Below are 10,051 nucleotides of genomic sequence, written 5' to 3' on the forward strand. Positions count from 1 at the left end.
CTCTCCAAGCATTCCCAAAACACACTCTCCCCTCCCCTGGGGCCAACTGCTTCTTTTATCCATTTTTCTAACTCCTCCTGTTGTGTAGCTTAAATTTAGTACTTCCTACTTAATTTTTTGTTAATTACGTAATGTTTTTGACACCATTATTATTATTTGACACCCAATTCTCGGACACCATTATTTATCAGCCCCTTCCTTCCTTCCTTATTTTTTAAAAATGATAGTGCTCTTCTCCCACTTGAATCTCCCTCCCCCTTCTATCATAAATCACATATTCTGACAACACATTTTCCGGAAAAGGCAGAAGCTTCCGTTAGTTCCACAGATGTGCTTGTATACAGCTTAATTAGCAGGGCAGAAATTATGTGTGTATTACGTGTTTGTTCTAATCACACCTATTTTAGTATGAAGCGCTTCCCTGCTGCCAGTTGTTAATCTTATGGCTAAGGTCGACCTTGGTCCACCTGTATCCTTCCTCCTTTGCTAGCCGGATGATACGTCAGGGAGGAGACAGCTGGTGCTCATTAATACATTCCTTTCCCATATACACTGGGCCTGTGCTCTCTAACTACATATCTTTCCCAATACAATAGGCTTGTGTTTTTTGAGTACATCTATATTTATTTCCCACATAAACCATTACCAAATCTCAGTATCATTTATATGTATATAAAAAAAATTAATCTCTTCTTTGGATAAATCCATTATTGAAATTCTGATTCAAATGCTTCAACAGCGACACCTGCAGGGCAGGCAAGAGGGGAAAGGGCAGTCTGTGTGAAGTGGTGGTTGGGGGCAGAGGAGGACGGGGCTCCTGCTGTCTTCCTTAGGGCAGGATCTCTTATATCAATTTAATGTACTTCATTTTTTTCCATGCTGATCTGTTATTGGCCAAAACACGAAAAATGATGCTCCAAGGGAAGACGTCCTCCCAAACCAATCAACAACCAGAATACATCACTAAAAAATTACATTTTATTTAAGCCTTTTCGACCAGAGGAGATTTGTCTATAGAGGCAGAGGAGGTTGTCCAAATTTCCTTTTTTCAGATTTACGTTTCCCTTTTTTATCGAGCAGTAGATAGCTACTTGCTTTAGCCAATGCAACAGTTAGCTTGTTGTAGCAGCCCTGGAGGACTGAGCTAACAGCGAGAATGGATTTTGAGGAGAGTGGCGCTGCTATTGCTAACGAGGCAATTAATGGCAGCGTGAGTGAGGGGGTCACAAAGAGGCATGGACGCAGACGCAGAGAGTGGGATGGGAAAGAAAATCTTGTGGATTATTTGTTGTCACAGCTATTCCACAGTTTGGATTATGCAGCAGGTGAGGATCAAGACCGCTGGACGATCAGCGCCACAACCATGATCAAAAATTCTAATTCTAGTGACACATTATGCACACACAAGGTTTATTCCCATCCAGAGCCCACAGTGATTAGATGTGCCTTTCCCTCTCGTTCACCTAGCCCCTTTGTGTTGTAATATGATATGTAAAGAATAAACCACGACGGGCTGTCCCGTTATTGGAAAATAATGTAGGGTCGCTAAACCAGCCCCGAAGTAGGCTACATTATTTTCCAATAACGGGACAGCCCGGAGGGGTTTATTCCACTTATACAACGGGTTACCAACAATATGGTTACTTTTATATTTATTGATTTTTATCGATTTAATCAGCTGAAAGTAAAATATTCTTCCGTGGGCGTTTGGGCATATTATTTTGCCGTTGTCAAGCAAAACTCTGGTTGGTAGTTCCATTTGCGCCTTTGTTAAGCAAAAACCTCTGGTCGTTAATTCTATGAAAACAATGATTCTATCAAGAAAAAATAGTTCCTTCTCGTTTTATACCATACAGTTAGGACCAATTTAGGTCATTTGTGTCATTATATTATTTAATAAAACGGCATGAAACCATAAGTCAATCAAATTAATCTCCCTGGCACTGTCTTACTTTTTAAATGGTGTGGTTGTGCAATGTAGACAACGTTTTTTTCTAAGACCCTCTGAAATGGGTTTTGAATGCCAGCTAGCTTTATGACAGGTTCGCTGTCACTTGTCACCTAGCCAATACTAAAATTATTGGTTTTAGGTCAGAATGGTCTCACAGCATGCTTGTTATCCCGGCTAGCTAGCTAGCTAACTATTTAATTGTATTCAAAACAGCGGTTACTATAAACGCAATTGTTCACAAACATACTGATGAAAATGCATCCCGTAGCCATGAGTTAAATGCGGAACGCCTGTCCAAATAAGGGATGATTCCGATTTGCGCGATGGCTGGCAACTGCAAATAAAGCTAGCAACAGTAACTAGAAATGTGATTCAACGTTGCCATCAATTGTGAAATTGGACATGAAAAGGAGAGGGGATGTAACAACAATTCAAATGCGACAGAATAATGTTGCTGTTTAAACTGATTTAGAATGCTGGATTTTGTAGCGCATTGATTTTAGAACTGTTAAAAGGCCGATGTGTCCCTTTACTGAGAAATAATGCCCACCCTTGGACCGATCAGAATCGAGTACTCTTCCGCCAAGCCGTTGTATAGATGATAATATATTTGTTCCTTATGGAAGATGGGGATAGACTTCGGGTGCATTACTTACCTTAGTTGTATAGTACATTTGCATTAGGTTGCTAGTTGGATTATTGCTACATTTGAACATAATAACATAACATGAACATAAGAAAGTAGAGATAAGTAGCCAACTAGTGTAAAATAACATGACGCCGTGGGTTGGTTTTCTTCCTGTCCTCCCCAATTTTTTGAGTCACCAGCCGCCACTGTTCCATATAGATGGTAACAGTAATTGAGCAGTGTTATAACCATCTTTACACTTAGCGTGTGGGAACATTGTACGGTATCAACTCCGTAGTGCCGGTACAGCCATTGTGTTTTTCCTCATTTGGTATTTAGCTCTTATAGGCCCTGTTTTACGAAGCAGGATTACTGAGTTAGCTTCATAACCGCACTGTGCAAAATTCAGGACTCTCCCAAATCTGGAACGTGGACTGAAAAAGAGCTTTTCTGGGTTTTACTCCCCTGGACATTTAGTTAGAATTGGGATGTAAACACGGAATCGCATGTGGAAGAAGTAACATTAGCAGGCCATAGGACTATCATAACTAGCTAACATACTTGTAATTATAATTACTTATTCATGAACTTATCTGTAGCCTTTCCAAAGTTGTTAGCAACTTTGTTAGCTTTGTTTGTGAAGTTGGCTTCGCGTAGCATTAGCTAGATATCATGCATGCTGTATCGAGTTCAATTTCCCAGATTGAAATGCCATGGAAATGTGTGTCAGTGTGATAGTTATAGTAGAGAAAATGTAAAGGGTAAAGCAAATGCGTTTGCATAGAGAGACTCTACCAGTAAGTTGAGAACTGTGAAATCAAGCTATTTAGCTAGGAGAAACCTGCCGTAGCCACGTGTAGTCTTAAATATCTATGTGTGTGCATACAATATATTGGTCAGGAATTGTGTATGCTTGATATAGATTAAGTATCTTATGTATTTAGAGATCGCTGTGAACGTAGTGGAATGTGTTTGTTAGTAGGGAATGACCGCACGTCAGTCAATTACTAGACTGTGAGAGCTAGCTTTGTATACTCAGTTGGCTAATGTGCTGTTGTTTCTACGATTTCAGTGAACAAAGTAAATTTTTTAAAACTCATGCACGCCTGGGAGTCTTTGTTTATTGTCCAAGTGTGCGACAAAATTGGGGGCTCGTCCGGGATAACGGTGTGCCACGGAGTGAAGACGACAGTTAAACCGAGCGCAGTTGAAAGCTGATTACTACAGTGAGAATGGAGCTTGAAAAATTGCAAGGCACAGTGAGTGAGAAACTACTGAAATTGCGACTGGATCAGCTGAGAGAGGTATGTGTGTATGCTAAGGTACCAGGCGAAACTGTCACAAAGAGGCACACGTTATTCCGTCTAATTAGTGAATCAATGGAAGATGGAATTGAAAGGAAGATGATGATGTTACTAGGCAGTTTTTGAGTGCTCTTTTGCAATTGGCCGACCAGATGAAGGAAAATGATGAGAAAGAGGCTAGGAGAAAGGACAGACAAGACTAGTTGGGAGGCAGCTGAACTCATGAGTTTACAAAAACAATACTCAGACCTTCAGTTAAGTTTTCAGTCATCTACTAAAGCACTACAAGGTGAAATAAAGAAACTGACCAATGAAATGGTCAGGTCAGCTCCAAGTGAGGCTACAGCTGAACAAAATATATTGTTTGCACCAGTGAATAGACTGCCTGAAGTGACAGTGAGGAGAGATTTCATGATCTGTGGTCAAATTGGGGAGAGGGGACAAAGAGAGAAACTCTCATATACAAACCTGATGCATCAGATTGACATGGGACCTAAAAAGGGACACAGTGAAGCTGACGTGATAGAAGCTGTGGTAAAGGCCATCAGTCCAGGTGTTAATATCCGTGATATGCTGGAAATAAAAAGGGATCTTACACTCAAAAAAATGAATGAGGTGGGTTGTGCACTTTATACTATTTTTTTATTTTCAGTTTACTTAAAATACATGTCTTTGTTAAGTTAAAATATTTTTTTCTAATAAAGTCCATGTAATTGTGTCTCTCGTTATCTGTACAAAATATTAATGTGTTGTTTAATCACAAAATATTTAAGTTAAGTGAATTAGGATTGAGATACTTGCATCCAGAAGGTGGCCGTAATACAACGCCAGATGCCGTAAAACCCCAAAGAACAAGATGATTAAGATGCTTCAGACTGCACATGCGCAAGGCCACTTGACTGCTCCTAGTTTCCCTCCAAATCTTCATTGAGTTAATTTTGTTGGTCTTCGTTTTCTGAGTTGAAAGAGGTAGGAGGACTTCTTTTCACCCGTACCTATTTTTGTAGTATTTTCATATTGAGCATGATTGTATTTTGTGTTTGTGATACAAAAGTCGGTGTTCTTTTTTGGCGTGCTTGTGTAGTTTTAGAGAGCAGGTGGGTCTTGGACATGTTAGCTAGCTAACTTAGCTGCATGACCCAGGTCAGTCTGCTTTTATCCCGCCGAGCCCCGCCAGTCCGTGAACACCTCTGGTGAACACGTTACCACTGTGAAACCATACCATAGTCGGTATGTAAATATCATTATATGTAAAGGAATAAACCAGGACCGGCTGTCTCGTTATTGGAAAGTAATGTAGCCTACGACGGTTGTGGTGATGCGGCCGAGGCGAAGCCAATTGGAGTACCACCACCAAAGTACATTATTTTTTATTACATTATTATTATTATTATTACATGATTTTCCAATTACGGGACAGCCCGGAGGGGTTTATTCCACTTATACAACGGGTTACCAACAATGACTGTATATGGTTACTTTTATATTTAGTGATTTTTATCAACTTAATCAGCTGAAAGTGAAATATTCCGCGTCCGTTTGGGCATAATAATATTATTTTGCCGTTGTCAAGCAAAATTGTGGTTGATAGTTCTATCGGGATCGTTGTTATGCAAAAGAAAAAACTGGTTGGTAGTTCTATTTGCACTGTTGTTAAGCAAAAACCTCTCTGGTCGTTAATTCTATGAAACCAATGATTCCATCAAGAAAAAATAGTTCCTTTGTTTTATACCATAGAATTAGCACCGATTTTGGTCATTTGTCATTACATTATTTAAGAAAACTACATGAAACCATAACTTAATCAAATTAATCTCCCTAGCACTGTCTTGCTTTCTAAATGATGTGGTCGCGCATTGTAGACATAGCGTCTTTCCAAGACACTCTGAAACCGGGTTTGAATGCCAGTTAGCTTTATGATAGGTTCGCCATCACTTGTCACCTAGCCAATATTAAAATTCTGGATTTTAGGTCAGAATGGTCTCACAGCATGCTTGTTATCCTGGCCAGCTAGCTAGCTAACTATTGAATTGTATTCAAAACAGTGGTTACTACAAACAGAATCGTTCACAAAGATACGGATGAAAACGCATCCCGTAGCCATGAGTTAAATACAGAACGCCTATTCTACTGTCCAAATAAGGGACAATTCCGTATTTTTCGGGATGGTTGGCATCCCTAAATGAAGCCAGTAACTAGAACCGTGATTCAATGTTGCCATCTATTGTGAAATTGGACATTGAAAATGTGAGGGGATGTAACAACAATTCTAATAGAATAAGAATAATGTTGCTGTTTTAACTGCTTTATAATGCTGGATTTTGTAGCGCATTGATTTTAGAATTGTTAAAAGGCCGAGGTGTCCCTTTACTGAGAAATAATGCCCACCCTTGGAATCGAGCAGAATCGAGTATTCAGCCAAGCCATTGTATAAAACTTTATATTCAGTCTATGAACGTTACTCTTTGCAGGCGATAGCAACACTGTTTACAGGCAGTTCAACACCTGAGTCTGTGCTGGTGACCACAGAGAAAGCTGTTTTTACATGTCTGCGTTTAGCTCTGAATAGGCTGCTTTTGTAACCGAGTCTCTGTGATTAGTTTTACTCTCGTGTTCCTGTCTGTACTTTCAGATATCAGGCTTATTTTGACTGATCCCGGTCAGCCGTTTCAGGGCTGTTGAAGTTCCATCATCTTCTTGCTGCTGCTTCATATTAAAAGATTTCCATCGGCGAACCAGCGGGAGGCTTTTATTGTGAAGCAGGTACAGGAAATGCTACGTGTTTGTGTAGCGGCTGCAGAATGGTTGCTCAAGGAGACCAGTCACACCAGGCTTCAGGAAGGATCTGCACTTTAATTGTCTACAAAGAGCAGCATGGGGCATGATCAGTACACAGTGTTAACAGGCTCTCTCTCATTCACCAGCACAAAAGCTGTCCAAGTTCTGTTTTTTTTTTTTTTGTTGTTGTTGCAATACACAAAATAATACAAATAAGATAAGTGCACAGAAGAATGCATGCCTTTGCATGTGTATTTGAAATTAACAGTTACATTAAAAACAAAAGAAATTGCAAATATCCAGTGAGTAACATTAATACCCATTAGAACAAAATGTAACTTGTTTTACTAGAGGTCTTATCCTTCACTTTACATATAGAATTAAACAAACATCTTTGCAAAATGAAAAAAAATGACAAGTGCACAATAAATAAAACCGATCTTTTCCTCCAAATTCAAGCTTCAAGTACACGAAATATATCACAGATAACAATTTTAACACGGTAACATACCTATAAAGAGCAGCACGGGGCACGATCAGTACACACAGTGTTAACCGACTCTCTCTCCTTCACCTGCAGCGAGTTAGGAAATATGCAATTGAGGAGAAAATCTCCGACAGATCTAACAGCAGTAATGTCCGTTTTTCTGACGAAACTCAAGGAAACATTAGCAATGACGTATCTTTACATTTCCATGCACTTTAAACCAGGTTATATTACTTTTAAACACGCTAGATTATTCAAAGGAGAGAGAGTATCACAACACGTCTTACCAGCACAAAAGCTGTCCAAATTCTGCCGCGTTTTTACAACTACGTCCCTTCTGCAGCTAATTGTGCGTCAATAATTAAAGCCCCCCCTGCAACAATAGGTAAACCGAAGCTATTTGCACATTAATTCCTTCAATATTAAATTGGCGATATACCAAAACTTTGACCCAATGAAAGAAAATATAACACACTGGTTTTGAGAATGTTCACCAAAAAAATAAAACATAAACATATTGACTCAGCTATATTTGCATGCGAGTAAAAACCGGTAGTTTTAATTCTGCTTACATTCTGCTCACGTCTTATAATCAGGGTTGTCTTGTATTCGGCCAATACGTTACGTTTGTAGTGTTTATGAACTTGAATGAACCGCTATTAGCCTAAAGTTGTGTAAGCTATATGCTAATATAAATGGAAAAAAGAGTGCCGCGTCACAGAGCAGACATGGGTTTTAGGTAAATTTAATGTTACAAATTACGAAATTTAGTGTGCCTCTTTTTCCCTCTCTGAATTTCCAAAAATGAATCGCACCCTCCCCCTCCTTTGCAGGTGAAGGAGAGAACTTAAGGCTGCTTCAACCTTGTATTTATTTTTGAGCACATGACTGGCCATAACGTTATATGCAAGTATTTTAACTGTAAGCTAACCGTTTTGTTTTTGTATTACATTTTCTTAAAAGGTGCAACACATTTTTTTACAATGATTAGCTAAAGGAGGTTTTTATCCTTATTTTTCAAGTGTGACACAGACAGTTAATGCCATAGGCCTAATGAGAAGCTATGTATTGTGGTCCAGCAATGTTGTGCTGTCAGTGAAGATTAGAAATAGGTATTGCCACAGTTCACCATTGGTATGAATTTTGTTTTGAGTTACAGCTACAGAAATCAAGTGCCTAAATAAATGTTGGGCAATTGAAGTGACCACAACAAAAAGAATTCTACAGTTCATTTAGCCAGTAAGTGAAGTTTCTCACATCGCTGAGTTGCATTTGTAGTGAATTTTTGATTTGCAGTTCAAAAGACTGTGTTTAGGGGCCCGGCTATGGTATATTGTATCGGACTTGCTGTGATATTTTACTATACTTGCTTGATACGGATAAAGTCAATGTATCTTTAGCCAAAAAGAAGGTTGTTCATATCATATTTTCTTTCAAAGTAGAATAAACTAATTGAAGCCATATTTCTGCATTCAACACAGATAAAAACTGGGAAAGGTACCCATTTGTGGACCTGAGGCATGGTTAGCTGTGACACTGCATGGCACTCATCTTCTATTTCAAAGCAGTAGGGCAGCACCCATCCACTTATTTGTGGTGAATTTGAAAGTTTACTTTGCACATTTATTTAGACTATAAAATATTTTGGGGTGCCCCCAAGCCCAATCAGTACAGTTCTTTTTTTTCTTTTTTAAAATTATTTTTTAATTGGGTTGAGTGATTGGAATGATATAAAAGCAGGCTTGAAGGAAATTTATCTATTGTAGCTCTAAAGGACCCTGTAAAAAGTGAACCAATAATTAATCGGTTAACTTTATAAATTTATTTTGGTTTATTTTATTTTTTTAAATCTCTTTTTGTAATCATCATGTTGCAATATTTCAGGTCCTGAATGATGGTTCATTGATTCGTGCTCCCTCCTGTCTGGCCAAGGCGCTGTACTCATAACAGGTACGATCACAACTAGCTACTTAATTACTGCGAATCGGGTTGTCAGTATTTTTATTTTTAGAAACATTTATTAGATGACAGCTTCATTCTCTTGCTCTCATTTTGAATAGCTTATTTATTTTTACATCTCTAGTTCTCTTAAAAGCAAGTAATGAATTTCATTAGTTGATGGCTCCTGTTAACTCCTGTTGAATTTCTGATCCTGGCTGTGATAGCCTTTATCTGCTCTCTCCTTCATTGATGTGGTGTAGGCGGCACTGCTGAGCTTGCGCGTGGTATGTTAACAGTCAGACTTTTCTAAAGAAAACTGTTTTACAAGTTAAGCTTCCTTTACTGATATCACTTTGTTGTTGTTTTTTCCCAGATTTGAATAAAGGTTGCAGTTCAAAGACCTCAACTAGGGGCCAGTTACTTAAACATTATAGGTTAAAACATCCACATTATGGGCGCAGGCACCCATATCCTTGCCCATATATTAGTTGTCCATGTACATTTAAGTCATGGAATGCGCTCAGGTCACATATCTGTAGAGTCCATAACAGAGAGACATCACAGCAAACATTGTCATTTCCCACATTCAACTGTCATGTTTGTGGATTCTCTGAAATTGCCTCTGAAAAGGAGTATTTTACTCATATAAAATGTCTAAGCTTAGTAAAAGTAAAAATGTATGGCAGAGCTGTTGTATTGGATTGTATTAGATTGCACATGTGTTCCTAATAAAGTGCTTGGTGAGTGTATGTTAAATAATATAAAATTATATCTCAGGTTTGATATAGGCCTAATCACCCAGCACTACTTCATCTTGTTATTTTTATACACATAGCACTGTTTGAAGTATCATGCTATTTTCATTAAACTATTATGTAAAGGAAACCTGAAATGCAAAAGTTACTCTTTAGAATTCTGCAAAATCTGTGTGTGATTTCATAGTTTGGTTTTGTCCTTTCTTT

General features: G+C 38.5%; 1 long non-coding RNA gene across 2 annotated transcripts; it reads left to right on the forward strand.

Annotated features, from left to right (window-relative positions):
* The first annotated feature begins 4,482 nt into the window (after positions 1–4,482).
* Positions 4,483–9,733, forward strand: LOC135255182 (uncharacterized). 2 transcript variants are annotated; one of them, XR_010330105.1, is made up of 3 exons: positions 4,483–4,852; positions 6,516–6,646; positions 9,033–9,733. It is a non-coding gene; the product is annotated as an uncharacterized LOC135255182 (long non-coding RNA). The 2 variants fall into 2 exon arrangements; XR_010330108.1 differs by lacking the exon at positions 9,033–9,733 and adding an exon at positions 7,982–8,020.
* Positions 9,734–10,051: the final 318 nt, after the last annotated feature.

This window comes from Anguilla rostrata, chromosome 1 (assembly GCF_018555375.3).
Source record: "Anguilla rostrata isolate EN2019 chromosome 1, ASM1855537v3, whole genome shotgun sequence".
NCBI classification, from domain to species: domain Eukaryota; kingdom Metazoa; phylum Chordata; class Actinopteri; order Anguilliformes; family Anguillidae; genus Anguilla; species Anguilla rostrata.